We start from the raw sequence: 16005 nt of genomic DNA, 5'->3' as shown, positions 1-16005 counted from the left end.
AGGGTCCTCCCTTTTCCTCCACCAATAAGACAAGTGAAAGAAAAAAAAACCAAACAGTTTATTAACAGCAAACAAAACAGGGTAGAACAGGGAAGAAAAACAACCTCAAAATACAGCAAGTTCCCAGAGAGGAAGCAGACACACGGGCTCAGACCAGCTGGGGCCACCTTATGGGCCCACCAGGGCCGCCCCCGCAGGCTCCCTGGACCAGCGAGGAGGGAAGGGAGGCAGTGAGGCAAGGGGGAGGGAAGGGAAAAAGAACAAGAAAAACCAACAGAACCTTTTCCCAGCTATCTGGAACACAAAAGAAACCCAAAGAGCAGCACAACGTTCCCAGCACACTCCCTCCCGAGCCCCGCCGAGCCCCAGAGCCCCCGAGCCGCTGGGTCCCCGTTAAACTGCCCCCACTCGGGCCTGTGGCCCCGGCCCTGAGTCCATTGTAAAGGCACAGCATCCCTGGGCATTGAGCGGATGGTCAAGGAATAAAGTGACTTCATAACCAATGCAATGGCTGGTCCAGAGAGCAAGCTCCACTCATGGTAGAAGAAAGACAGCAGAAGGCAGAACTCCACAGTGGTGATAAATTCTCCCCACAGTGACTGCAGCCTCTCTCCCCTCTGAATGGCGAGAGAACAAGAGGGCGTGGGGCTGTACCCGACCACTTTTTCCTTGTCCAAATCTCACAGCATCTCTGCCCTACAGGAGAAAACCCCAGGTAAGAGAGAGCAGCCAGCTGGACCCCTCCCCCTGTGGCCGGGTCTTCTGTCTCTCTTAAGTATCCAGTCATTATTGTCTCCTAAGAACATGTATTGGGGAAAATTCCTTAAGAAGAAAAAAAAAACAAAAGGAGAACTCCTGAAACCCCAACACTCTGTCAATGAACCCTGTTAGTTCCATTCAGTGTGAACTGTGTACTTCAGTATTTTCAATCTTGTGAGCCAAATTGTCCTTAAACAGATGGATCTAATTGTGATTTATGAGTGCTTGTCTCAGGAAACAGAATTTGGCCGTGAATTTGATGCTTGTGTGGGAATGGGTGTGCAAGCATGCGTGGGTACATGTGCAGATATTATTGAGGTAAAAGCCTCCAGAGCTTGTTGGGAAAAGAGGGAGGACAAGGTTGGTTTGTTGTTTCTGTTGCTTGGCTTTTAACCTGTCCATCAGAAGGAAGTAGAAGACAATATTGAGTCAGTTCATTATAGTTCATTGTAATGTGTTCATCTATTTTAAATAATGGCAAAGCTATTGCTATCCTAGTCAAGAGACAATTTCCGTTATCTTGCTTTTGATAAAATTCTAAAAGGAAAAAGGTACTTTTCCCCCGTGCCAACAGGACTGGAAATAGTGCCGTCCTTGAAAAAAATGAGACAGTTCATGTCCTTCCTTGTTAGGTGTGAAACCTCGCTGGCTAATGTACAACACTAAGTCTGCTGAAATGCTTTCTGAATCATTGAGCTGTTTAATTTAAACAAGGAAGGTACATTTATAGGGCAGTGCATACTGAGCTATGAGCATATGCATTCCTCTTGTATTTACTCTGCACATTCTGTGGAAACATGAGAGTTCCAGAGTGGAACTGAAAGTGCAGATTAGATTATCTGATTTTGCTGCAATAAGGTTATCTTTACAAGGCTTGGAAAATGTCCACTGATTCCTCCAGCTTTCTAAGCAAAATATCTGAGTAGTAACGGTGTTCATAAAAAGTACTGCCTCACCACAGCTGATAGACCTGATGCCCTATGTCAATGTTAATCATTACCGTCACCTAGTTACAATTTTCATGGCTGAATCCAGACTCCTGATGAGATTTACTATTAATCTTTGATCTACTTTGAAATGGCTGATCACAGTCATAAACTTAACAACTCTAGCAATTGCTGTCACTGATTTTATAACACCCTGAAATGAAACAGACTGTTTTTTTAATAACACCTTCTAATAATTGCGTTAATGCAACTGTTAAGCACATTGAAATTCAATACAGCTTCAGTTTGATCTGATAATCTGAGCAAGGTGCTGGTTGAAATGAATTTCTGATTGGTGCTTGGCTCACATTCCCAGAATGTACAATGAGCATTCTATCAGAATTATAATTTTAAACCCTCTTTAAACTTCTGTGATATCCAGGTTTATATTATGTTCTTTCTGAAAATGTAAATGTGGTAGTTGATTCTGCTACTCCTTCATACCTTGCAATTATCTTGAATCCTTTACCAATTATACTCAATCAGATGCTGTATTGACTGCAGAAGAGATTTCAAGATCTGCCTCACAGCTATTTCTCATTATTATAATCAAAAGGGTATGTTTTGTGATGAGCTCTGTGCTTTCAAATGGAGTTTGGGAAAAAGGACTTCTCATTTGTAGACAAAATTTAGTCTCAAGGGTTTCTAGTCTTTCCCAAGTTGCCTTTGAATACATTTTGATTTTTCAAAATTTAGGATGTTTATTCTAAATGACACTTGAGCATTTAATTTTGGTTATTACATGTGTGAAAAGTCCTCAGTGAAATTACCCAAGTTGCCTGTAGCTGATCTGAACTGGGAAATAAACTTTTACAAAAGGAACGAAACATCCACACCCACATGTGAGGAGTGTTTAATTGCCACTGATTTTTGGTTGGTTTTTTTCGTTTGTTTGTTTCGAGTTTTTGTTTGTTTGGTTTTGTTTCTGTTCTAGCACTATAGAATATAAGTGGATTTTTCATCCTGCTACCCGTATATAATATTTTAAAGTGGATGTTTATGCAATTTACAAACCAGCATAGACAGTAACAGAGGAATCGTATTATGAACATTTAACTCCAGCTACATGACTTTTGAGATTTGCCTTCTTATTGTCACATCTACGAAGCTCTGCTTCTGCTCTCAGGGGACATCCCAAAGGTACTGATATATCAAAGAACTGAGTATGGAAGAGGACCTTGGGAAAATTATCTATTTCACCTGCTTAACCTCTCTGAATGAAACTAGATCTGTGTAATTTCTCAAACAATCACTTGCCCAACCTGTTTTTAAAAATTCCTAGTGCCAGAGACTTCATGGCTTCCCAGGACAATTTACACTAGTAATTTATTGTTTCTACAAATATAGGATGCTTCCTTGCTTTACTTGAAACTATACTTATGTTTTCTTGCATGCTTTCTATAGCCCTTCTATGTCTACCTGATTTATCCTGCAGTCATGTCATGTAATTCTCAACACGTTTCAAGCACTGAGTAGCAAAGTGTCAGCAGAGAGGCCTTGCTGAGTACACTGGAGGTAATAATTTGCATAACAACCTATGTTCTTGCTAAAGCATCCCAGGGCAATATATGCTTTTTCTGAACCACTTTAACAGCGCTTACTCATGTTTGGAAATCGTTTTCTCCATATTTTCTGATCAGTTATTGCCAATGCTGCCTAAGTATGTGCCAGGTTGCTAACTTAATGAATCATCACATCAGTGGAACTCATGAAGTTACTCTTGATGAATTCATTATGCATAGCTTGATGCACTGGATTTTACTTTTCCAGACTGGTTCTCAGGAACATCAATAAATTCTTCAGGTTCACTTTATGTTTAAATGCTGTTCTCCACTATATCTGTACAGTTATCTGTGAATTTGTTGTAGAAGGGCTACAGGAGTGGCTTATGTGAGAAGCTGATAGAAGCTTCCCCCATGTCTGATAGAGCCAATGCCAGACAGATCCAAGACAGTTGCACTGATGACCAAGACCCAACCCATCATCAGCCTCTGGGATAATGTATTTAAGAAGCAGGACAAAGTTACTGTGCATGAACAACGGTGGCCAGAGAGGAGAGGAGTGTGAATGTGTAAGACAGCTCTGCAGATGCCAAAATCAGTGAAGAAGAGGGAAGAAATGTTCTACGTGCCAAAGCAGAGTTTCCCCTGAAGCTTGCGGTGAAGACCATGGTGAGGAAGGCTATCTTCCTGCAGCCCGTGGAGGTCCACAAGGAAGCAGGTAGATGTGCTTGAAGGATGCTGTGATCCCATGGGGAAGCCAGTGCTGGAGTACGCTCCTGCCAGGTGCTGTGGCCCTGTGAAGAGAGGAGCACACAGGGGAGTGAGTTTGCTGGCAGGACTTGTGACCCTATGGGGGACCCACACTGGAACAGGCTGTTCCTCAAGGACTGCATTTCATGGGATGGACCCACTGAAACAGTTCAGAAAGAGTTGCAGCCTGTGGGGAGGACTCATGTTGGAGAAGTTCATGGAGGACTGTCTTCCATGAGAGCGATCTCATGCTGGGAGCAGGGAAAAGAGAAGAAGGAAGCAGTGAGACAATGGTGATGAACTGACTGAAGTGTTAAAAAACCCGGTATTCACGGACAAAAACTCTCTAACTAATTAAAGTCAGAAAGTGGTATGTTTATTACACCAGTGGGCGGCACCGGAGTCGCCTCCTAGAGACATGCCAGCAACTTACAAAGTTATTTGCCCTCTATTTATTTCACAAGGTGTTACATATTAATCATATACATATCTCCAGCACCTCCCATTCCCGCTTCCTATTAAAATCAGGTTACTAGTCCTTTGCACCTGTGCAATTCTTTTCTTGATTTGGGTTGGTGGTCTTGATTTGAGTCAGTGGTCTTGAAAGATGAAGTCAGGGATCTCTTCATCACCATGAACCTTCTACCTTCTATTGTGGGCAAGCCTCGGCAAGCCTTCTGGAGACAGTCCATACCTCCTGCCTGTATTTGATCATGCAATCTAAGTGCTAGCTATAATTCTATCAGCTTATTTTGTCCTTATGACAGTTCATTTACTATAAGCAAAGTTTCAGACAGGTACATAATAGTGAATAGCACTATACTTCTTGGCTGGTTGAATCAGTACAAATTGCTTCTAACTTCTAGCTAAAGTTTAACTTTTCATAATCTTGGCTCATGACCATAATTTCCATTCCCCATCTCCTTGTGCTACTCAGGGGTAGGACATAGAGAATTCACAAACGATATTGAGCCCATGAAGAAGGGTGGGGTGCGGGGCACATGTATTAAGATTTGCTTTCATTTCTCATTACCCTACTCTGATTTGTTTGTGGCTTAGGTTACAATGTAAGATGTAACCAAAAGTATGTACTCTATCATCATCTTCATAAACTGTTAAAACCAGGTGGGGCAGTGTTCTTTATCTCTCATCCATGACACATCCCTGATAACTCCCTCCCAGGTAGATCTTCTGTTAATGGGCCATCAAGTCTCACTGCATGACTCATAGAATTACATCATCCCATTGTGAGATGCTCTATGGGGGAGGGGGGAGGGGGGGGGGGCAGGGAGGGGAAACCAAGCATTCCTAACTGGATATAGTCTGATATAGTCTGAGGTTTGGAACACCACATCCAGCCCTTACCTACTGGATTCCCAGAGGACAAGAGCTACATAACCACCACTGTACCTTCAGAGGAAGAGCAGGCCTTTCTGCAGAATCACCACTTCAACAGAACCACATCCACCACTTCAGGAGGACTGCAGCCACCATTTAATCAGACTGCTACCACCACCCTGACCCACAGGGTCAGGTCGTATACTGGCTGTCAGTTTAGGGCAGCGTTTCTGTATTATTGCCTTTATCTTAATTTTCCTATTAAACTGTAATTCTGACTTGGGATCTCCCATTGGTTTGCTTTCAAACTAGTACAGATTGATAATAAATTAAATTAATTTCCTTTAGTCTGTCTGTGACCATAATTGGCAAATGATCTGTCCCTGCCCATATCTCAGCCTACAAATCTTTCATTGTTTTTTTCTCCCTCTGTACAGGTAAAGTGGGGGGTGATAGAGCTGCTCTTGGGCTCCTGGTGTCCAGCCATGTTCAGTCCACCACAGAAGATAAGTAAATATCTCTTTACTATTACAGCATACAAATGCCATTCATAAAATACTGTATAGGTACGGATCCAGGACAGGTATCTCATTAATTAATTAGTCGCTTTTTTTCAGAATTCAAACCTTTAAGTCTCAACACATTCTCAACACAATCTTTAATGGCTTTAGTGAGCATCATGCACTTTACTAAATATGTATAATAAAATTCATTAATGTTTCTTAATTATCTCAGTTTTTACTCAGTGAATTCTGCCAGCTCTAGTTCATGTCACAGAGGCAGCATACATGTGCATACACTTCTCTTGAATTTCACAGAGTTAATTTGTGACACTTATTCGTTACAAAATAACATAGTGATTCTACAGTTTAAAAAGCTTCAGTGCATATTTTTTTGTTATGGAATATTGACAGTTACATTGTGTCTCTGTTGTCTTTCTTCATTCTCCAAAGTAGTGATGTATGTATAAAAACTACATAAAACTTTGAAAGGCTTATATTAAAAGATTAATTTAACAATATCTTAGTCTGTGCAATGATTTCCTATTAATTGGATTATTAAAACAAATTAATGTAGTAGAAATGTCACAGATGCTTGTTAGTGTGAATACTAAAAGCATACCAAAAATGTGATGAGATACATTCACAGCTAGAGGAAAGTAACATAACTTGCTTGTGAAAAACATATGAAAGACAAAAAACAAAGCAAGAGTTCAGTGCCAAAAAAATATATTCTACATGTGTGCAAGTAGACAGCATATGTCCAGATGTAAAGACCATGTAAGAAATTCCAGAGCCAGAGGAAATTGTGCGTCCATCATGTACCTTGGACTTCCTAACCTGTCTTCTGTTCACCAATCAAACTTTCTTAGGATTCATTTTGGCATTCTGAGCTCCTAAGTATGCTCAAACAGATGTCACTCCTTTCATAAAATTGCTAGGGGAATGTTTTCTTTCCTGCATCAAAATTACACTGGTGTGCACCCGGGTTGTTCATCCTGGACCAGGAACAAGTTTGAGTTTCAATATTCAAGATTTCTCATGATTAGTGCAGGAGTTTTGTGTACTTAGAAAGCTAAATATCACAGAATTTCAAATATATATAAACACTCAAAATTCTAAATTTTATTTTCAAATACTATTTTCACTTTACTAGACTGTCTTTTCATAAGTGGCTTAACATGTACCCAGTTGAGAAAAGTAAACCTGAAACTATTTGAAATGCTGAGAGAAATGATAGGTAGATAGATAGAAATCATTGCAGATTTCTAAGACATAAATGATTTTCTATATTTTTAGGTAGTAAACTACAAATAAACTTACTTTTGTTAATATCTTTGAGATCCTTGGACTGCATGTACACTGAATTAATTGTAGGTGACATCTTTCCTGTATTCGAAAGACCAGGTTTTAGAACAACTTTGAGAAAACGTGCTCTTTTTGGATATGCTGTAAAAATCTTTCCTGCCAAACTAGTTACAAGGCAAGCAAATATGGTAGAATTTTCTTTCAGACTCTGTAAGTGTCAGTATGTGGTATAATAGTGCTCTTTCTTCACTAATATGAAGAATATGAGAATGTATTTGATTTGACTGTAAACTGTAATTTCTAAGTTAGTCAAAGTAACTGTCTTGTATGTCTCAGTGCTATACCAAAATAATGAAGTAAAAAAATCCTGTCACAATTCTTTATAACTAGAACCAAGAAAGAAAAACGTACCACAATTCAATACACAAAGCCATGGCAAATTTCTGTATTAACTGAAACACAGTCAACCTTTGCTAGGTGTGTGTATCGTAGAAGAAGAGGAAAACATTAGCCAGCCTGAATAGGCTGATTAGATTAGAAGATATGCTGTATTTACAGTGCGGCTTCTCTGAGGAAACATGTGACTCAAAATAGCAAGAGAATCACAATCATGACAGATACACAAGTCTCATTGACTCTGTAGCTTAAATACAAACTATAGATTGTAAATAAGATTCACTGGTGTTTAATATTGCAAAGAACTGGTGTGGTTCTGAACAACAAATGCCTGAAATCCACTGCGCACTGCAGAACTCAACTTTGCAGGTCACTGATGTCGTAGGCTGTTTTCCCACCCATTGGCTACGTCTGGTCCAGCCATTCTGTCATTTACATTAATGTCATCTAGGCTTTGTTGTCATAGCTATAGATGGATCAATGTCTAACATCATGCTAAACAATGGGAAACAAACCTGAAGTTATTTGAAGTCCCCAGCCCAGAGAAGTTGAATTTTAATTTTTTTTAAGCATGCAAATTTACAGGATTAAAGAAATAAATATTTTTCCTCTGTATCTCATTAATCTTTTTCCCCCAAGTAGATTTTTCTGACTTTTAACAGTGCACTGCCAAGCAATAGCATTGGAAGCATATTTGTCTCAGAGCAGAAGTTTTACAGATATTCCATTTGAATACTTTCCAAAGTATACTTTACATTTACTTCCTGTAACACCACAGTAAGCTCCTACAGGAATGGAATGCAAGGGAATTTAACCAGCACACAGCATAAACTCCAGACTAATTATTTTTTTAGATTTGGGTATCTCCAAGAACGCCCCCAAACACAGCCCTAGTATTCATACAAAAGGGTCATAAGTATCTTAAAATACTGAGATGAATATTTTTCTCTCAAAATATCAGGAAATATATTTTGTTAAAAATAAATTGATACTTGTCTTACAAGCTCTTGATTCAAAGACCTGAAGCTGGTGAAATGTTAATGTCTTTGGTATCTTGCAGGGTTATCCCACCAAAGCTTCTTTCTGCTAGCATTTTTCAAGTTTCTGAAGAGGAGATCATCTAAGCGATGGAACCTTTATTTTATCAGGTTTGAACTCCTCATTCAAGGAATAAGACCTTAAAAATTTTTGTTTCAAGGTCTTCTGATTAAAAAATACTGTGCATATTGAAGTTATGGATTATTTTTAATTTAAAATGAATAACCCTTTTTTTTCTACTGATCATTTCTTGAGGGCCCTCACAGCTTTTCTATGCCCTGTTTTGAACTCTTTTGTATGTCCACAGGAACCTTGTCTGTAACATAGTGGTGACATCTGACTGGACTATTCAGGAACAGGATAAGGATTTCACTGTGCTGTATTGAGTAATGAATTTGTATGCATGCTTATCTACTCACTGTGAAGAACAGTTTCTAAAATCAGCAGATTAAATTTTTCCATTGGAAAACAACTAATGCAAGCCATAACAGAGATGATTAGCCCAGATTTAAAATATACACTCCATATTGATGCTAATAATGGTAATACAGAACTGAATTATATTTTGCGTTCCTCAAATAGAATGTATGTGAACTGAATAATGAAAGGTTGTTTAAGTACGTTCATTAGCACTATTTACATGGGCACATACTATACAACATGGAAAAAAGGAAATTAAAAGTTGATTTTCATAGTCACATGGATGAAATTAAATTATAAATTGTTCACACTAGCTGAAGCCTTCTTTTACTTTCAAAATATAACAGAAAATTAATCAAGCCACACTTACACATTCGTATATCAGCTAAGTTTGTCTCAGGAACTCTTATTAACCAGTGCAAGTAGGTGATTGATAAATTGGTAACTCTAGACTCTATATCCTGAGCATGGGTTTTCACACTATAATTTCTTTTGAATTTTCTCAGAAGAAAAAATTGTTGTTGTCTTCTCTCATCCTGTTAAAGAGTTCTCTAAAGCAGATCTCTTTATTTAGCACAGTTCTCTGAGATGTTGACCCAATATATTTATACTTTTTGGTGTGGTATTACCACTGTTTACAGCCAAACAGGATATAAAGATCTCACATCATCATGCAAGATTTTTTCTTCATTATGCCACTAGTAAATTTCATTAATGTAGGAATTTTTGTGCCACTGATTTGCAGCTCACATATTAGTACCAATTCTGATGTAAGCGCATGCAGTATCACATCATAAGCAAGTGGACTGCTGTTGATCAAACCCTGAAGTCTTTTCCAATTTCTTTCAGTTTAGAAGTATATAAATAAGAGAAAAAAATTTGAATACATTTGTGATTAGAGATGAAAAATATGACTGTATGCTGGGATTTTTTTTGCTTCAGTGACTTGTGGCTGTCTATTTCCCTGTGTAATATATCAGAAATTAGAGCTATGCCATGTGCCTGAGGCTTAATCTTATCCTTGGCATGAGCAGATCCCAGAGCCAAGTATTCAAAAATTAAGTTTCACTTCTTCCCTAGTGGTTGTATGTTGACAAGTGCATTATGATCCATTCGTATAAATGATCTTCAAATAGCTGTCAGTAAGATTTATGTTCAAATATTGCAGTGAAACTTCCTAAGCGGATCAGATTAAAAGAGCAAAATTCTTGTCAAAGAAAGGAGGTTATCAGGTAAGTAAAACTCTTTCTGTGTATTTCATGGTCACAAGGAACAGTCCTATCTGTTGGATTTCTAAAGCTGTAGTATCTCAGTCTAGAGAGAAAGAACAAATGATCGAGAATAATGCCAGATTCCTTAGGACCTAGGAAGCTGGTCCCTAAGGAAGCATGCAGCAATGCATATAATTTAAAGAAACACAGAGTAATCTGAGTTGGAAGAGACCCACAAGGATCATTAAGTCCAACTCCTAAGTGAATGGCTCCTATGGGATCATACCCACAATCTTGGCACTACTAATGCCATGCTCTAACTGAGCTAATCTCATAATACTGGTGGAGACTTAAAGCTGAGGTTCTGCTTCTTTGGAGAACCAATGGGGATAAACTACACATTTTGGTAGAAACACAGTAGATATTTTTCAAACTTTTAAAGAATAAGAATTCTGAGTGTTGAGATGGTGCTTGCAGTGCATACACGCACTGTGCCAACTGGTCCTTGATCTCTCCTATACTTTGTTACTTCAAACTGGCAATCTATCTAGCTCTAGAGACAGTTTTAGATGGATTTATGTTTTAATTACTCTCCAGGTTTGCCCTTACACATTACCTTGTGTCACAGGTGCAGCACTCAATCTTGACTGAGTATGTGTAGTTGAATCTGATCCCATCTCGTCTCTTTCAGCCATGGCAAACTGACTCTGAGCCAATGCTCTATGGGCAAGTGCCAATTGCCCGTTCATCACCCCTCTAAATACTGAATAATTTGCATGACTATGGGGATGCTGAAATAATCTCAGAGGATGAGAAGCCAGCAATGTGAGGTATTTATAGATGGGCATGGTGACAGTTTTTAACAGGCTGTACATATCCAACCCTAGGACAAGCCTACACAAAAGTCCTGTTTAGAGAAGAGATATTTTGATGGCATCTGCCCAGCTCTAACATCATCTTATTCTGATATGTTCGGGGAAAACCAAGCGAGGTACAGGCAACTGTCATGAGGAAGGGAGTACCAAAAGTTCTGGACTACGTTTATCCTTTCGCAATGGTTAGGTATGACAAGGAGAGAATACAGCTGAATATTAACATCTTTACTTCTTGTTTCTAAACTTCTGCAACAAGTGATGTGCTTGAAAAAAGCTAACAATGAATTCAGCAACCACTATTTCACTTTAGTAATACACAAAGTCAAAGAGAGTGGCCTGGGATGGTGCGACAATGAGGCCTGTCATGGTACATATGGACATCTAAATTAGAAAGAAAAATATTAGAGAAGATAGTGTTGCCTCAGTGTAACAAATCCATGGGTGTTCGTACCATTTAGCAGGCTGAAGCATGAGGAAGCTGGTCTGCCAGACTGGGCTTGGAGTACCCTGCAATTGGGGTCAGGGCCTGAATTCCTGAAGTATCCCTAGTGCTGGTTGTGACTGGTTGTGAACAGGCTTTGTACAGAGTGTGGAATGATGCAAGAAGAAGCAAGAAGAGCCGGCAGATCAATACCTGACTCTGTTTCTAATGTCACTGGCAAAATTGTGGCTTCTTTGATCATAAGTTGGTTTACATGACACCCAGCCTGCTGGCAGCAGATGGGGTACACTTATAACAAAAGAGGAAAAGAAACCTGCACAGGATTGAACAAGACTCATTAAGAGAATTTTAGACTAGATTTGAAGGAGAAAGGGATAAAATCAGGCCTGCTAGAGATAAGCCTGGGGGCAGCATGACACTGAGGGGTGGTGTGCTAGTGAGGTCACTTGCGCAGCCATCTCAGCAGAGGTAGCGGATGAAGACCATGGAACAGCAAAGACGTGAGGGCTGTTGATGTGTTAGAAACCACAGATGTGCCTGAGAATGGTGACATAAGCATTAGAGCTTTTCCCCCTGAAAAGGTGGCAGGATCAATATCCCAAATTAACTGCTTCTACACCAATGCACACAGCATGGACAAGAAACGAGAGGAGCTGGAAGACACTGTGCAGCAGGAATACTATGACATAGTCAACATCACAGAATCATGGTGGGATGATTCCTGCGACTGGAATGCTGCAATGGAAGGCTATGAACTCTTCAGAAGGGAAGAGAGGAGGTGGGGTGGGCCTGTGTGCTAAGGAGTATTTTAATAGTCCAGAGCTTAATGACAGTGACAATAGGTTTGAGTCTATGGGTCAGGGTGTCAGGAAAAGGGCCAACAGAGCACATATCCTGGTCAGAGTCTGTTATGGACCATCCAACCAGAATGGAAGGACAGACAAAATATTCCACGAGTAGTTGGGAGAAGTCTCATGATCATTGGACCACTTTATTTTCAGGGGGGACTTCAGCTTACCAGATGTTTGCTGGAAATACAACACACCTGAGAGGAGGTTTCCGGAGTGTGTGGAAGGTAACTTCCTGACACAGCTGGTGAGGGATCCAGCTGAGATGTTTTTTGTAAACAGAATGGACATGTGAGTGATATGAAGGTTGGAAGTCATTTTCGGCGCAGCATCTATGAAATGACATTTTTTTATTCTCAGAGAAGTGAGGATAAGATTCAGCAAAAGTGCTACCTTGGCCTTCCAGAGGGCAAACTTAGGCCTGTTTAGGAGTCTGGTTGAGAGATTCCCTTGGGAGGGAGTTATGAAGGGCAAAATAGTCCGTGAAAGTTTGACATTCTTTAAGAAGGAAATTCTTAAGGCTCAGGAGCAGGCTGTCCCCATGTACTAAAAGATGAGCCATTGGGGAAGTAGGCAAACTTGGCTGAACAGAGAACTTTGGCTGGAAGTGAGGAATATAAGAAGAAACCTGGGAGTCCTGGTCCATGACAAGTTGAATGTGGGTAAGCAGTGCCCTGGCAGCCATGTCCTGGGTCCTGGGGGGCATCAGGCACAACATTGCAAGCTGGGCAAGGGAGGGGATTGTCCTGCTCTGCTCTGCACTGGGGTGGCCTCACCTCCAGTGCTGGGGCAGTTTTGGGTGCCACAGTATAAGAAAAAATAGTTATTAGTGTCTGAAGGAGGGTGCTAAAAATGAGGAAGGGCCTGATGAGGAAGCCATATGGGGGAGTGGCTGACATCACTTGGCTTCCTCACCCTGGAGAAGAGGAGCCTGAGGGGAGAGTACATCACAGTCCACAGCTTCCTCATGAGGGAAAGCACTGGAGCAGGCACTGATCTTTTCTTTCTGGCAACTAGTGACAGGAGCTGAGGGAATGGCCTGAAGTTGTGTCAGGCAAGGTTTAGGTTGCATATCATGAGAAGGTTCTTCACCCAGAGGGTGTTTGGGCACTAAAACAGGCTTCCCAGGGAAGTGGTCGCAGCACCAGCCTGACAGAGTTCAAGAAACATTTGGACAATGTTCTCAAGCATGTGGTGTGATTCTGGTCCATCAGGGGATGGTCCTGTGCAGGGCCAGGAGTTGGACTCAATGATCCTTATGGGTCCCTTCCAAGTTACGATATTCTATGGTTTTACAATTCTGTGAAAATTTTTGACCTTTCTAAAAAGAAACTCGGGAGGACTACAGCATGTCATGAAGTTATACGGGAGGAAATTAGAAGCACCAAAAGAAGAGAACAACTTAATTTGGCTACTGTAATAAAGGACTATAAAAAATGTATCTATAAGTACATTAGTGACAAAAAGAAGGCTGAAGAGAATCTTCATTATTGGATATAAGGGGAAACATAGTAACAAAAGATGAGGAAAAGGTTGATGGGTTTAGGTGCTTAATGCCTTCTTTGCCTCAGTCAGTTGCCTCAGTCTTTTGCCTCAGACCAGTTCTGTGAGGACCCAGCACCCTAAGCTGGAAGACAGGGATGGAGAGCAGAAAGAAGCCCCCACAAGGCAAGGGGAAATGGTCAACTACCTGCTACACCCCTCAGATACCCACAGGTCTACGGGGCTGGGTAGCATTCATCTAAGGGTACTGAGGGAGCTGGTGGAAATGCTTGCTGAACCACTTTGCATCTTTTAGAAGCAGTCCTGGCTAACTGGGAGGTTTCAGGTGACTGGAAGTTGGCAAATGTGACACCCATCTACAAGGAGGGCCAGAAGAAGGACTGGGGAACTGCAGACCTATTTCTCTGTACTGAGGAAAGTCATGGTGCAGAGCATCCTGAGTGCCATCACTGGGCAAATGCAGGACAACCCAGGAGTGTCAGAGCCAGCCAGGCTCTGGTTTGTGAAAGGCAAGGCCTGCTTGATCAGCCTGATCCCCTTCTATGACCGAGTGACACACTTAGTGGATGAGAGAAAGGCTGTGGAGTGTGTGTACCTATAACTCTTTAAAGCCTTTGCACTTTCCCACAACATCACTGTCTGCTCTTGGCTTGGACAGACACACTGTTCACTGGGTGAAAATCTACCTGTATGGCCACACCCAGAAAGTGGTGGTGGATGGAGTTACATCCAGCTGGTGGCCGGTCACCAGCAGTGTTCCCCAGGGCTCAGTACTGGGGCCAGTTCTGCTTAATATTGTTATTGATGGTCTGGATGAGTGGATTAAGTGCATCCTCAGTAAATTCACAGACAACACCACATTGGGCAGGAGTGTTGATCTGAAGGGATCTCGACAGGCTGGATCAATAGTTTGAGGCCAATGGTTTGAGGTCTGACAAAAGAAAATATTTGGTTGTGCCCTTGGGTCACAACAACCCACAGGCTGGGGCAGAGTGGCTGCAAAGCTGCCCACAGGAAAAAGACCTGGGGGTGCTGGTGCCAGCAGCTGAACATGAGCCAGGGTGTGCCCAGGTGGTCAAGAAGGCCAATGGCATCCTGGCCTGGATCAGCAACAGTGTGGCCAGCAGGACCAGGGCAGGGATTGTCCCCCTGTACTCGGTACTGGTGAGGCCACACCTTGAATCCTGTGACCAGTTTTGGGACTTTCACAAAAGGAAAAATGTTGGGGTGCTGGAGCAAGTCCTGAGAAAGTCAACAAAGCTGTTGAAGGGTCTGGGCGACAAATCTCCAGAGGAATAGCTAAGGAAGCTGAGGTTGTTTAGCCTGGAGAAAAGGAAGCTGCTAAGGGACCTTTTAACTCTCTGTAACTATCTGAAAGGAGGTTGTAGTGAACTAGGAGCTGGTTTCCTCCCAAGTACCAAGCTATAGAAGAAAAGGAAATGGCTTCAAGTTGCATCAGGGAAGGTTCAGATTGGACATTAGGAAAAATTTCTTCACTGAAAGGGTGGTCAGGCATTGGACCAGGCTGTGCAGGGAAGTGGCTGAGTCACCTTCTGTTGGGCTATTTAAGAGACCCATAGATACGGTGCTTAAGGATCTAGCTTAGTGGTCATCTTGGCAGTGTTAGGCTAATAGCTGGATCGATGATCTTAGAGGTCTTTTCCAGTGTAATTTATTCCATGACTCTATGCATGTGTGTGTATCTCAGTTGGAGAACAGAAAAATTTCTGAACCCACTTAGAGAATAAATTTTAGATTTTATGCCACTGAGATATTGCAGGTCCTCTAGCCCCAGTTCCTCTGTGATAAAATCTGTGGTATCTGTATCTATAACAACTTTTTAAAAGTTGATCTATTTTAGACATCAGAAGGCCATTGAAGAGACAGATGAAAAATTCAGGACTGCTCTCTTCACAGTTATTTTTTACTTCCACTGTATTTCTCTCTTTTATGAAACTAAATATACATAGAGCTCTTTTCTCAGAGGAAAGCCTGTATTTTTTTCTCTGCTTCCTTTCATCCAGGTTTTTCTACTCTGGTTACATTTGAGTATTTTCCTGCGTGGTCAATAGTGGTTTTACTTTCAGACAGCTATGACAGTTATAATAGCCTACTTACCTGTAGCTAGG

Source organism: Corvus moneduloides, chromosome Z, assembly GCF_009650955.1.
Source record: "Corvus moneduloides isolate bCorMon1 chromosome Z, bCorMon1.pri, whole genome shotgun sequence".
NCBI lineage: Eukaryota > Metazoa > Chordata > Aves > Passeriformes > Corvidae > Corvus > Corvus moneduloides.
This window is presented reverse-complemented; position numbering follows the sequence as displayed.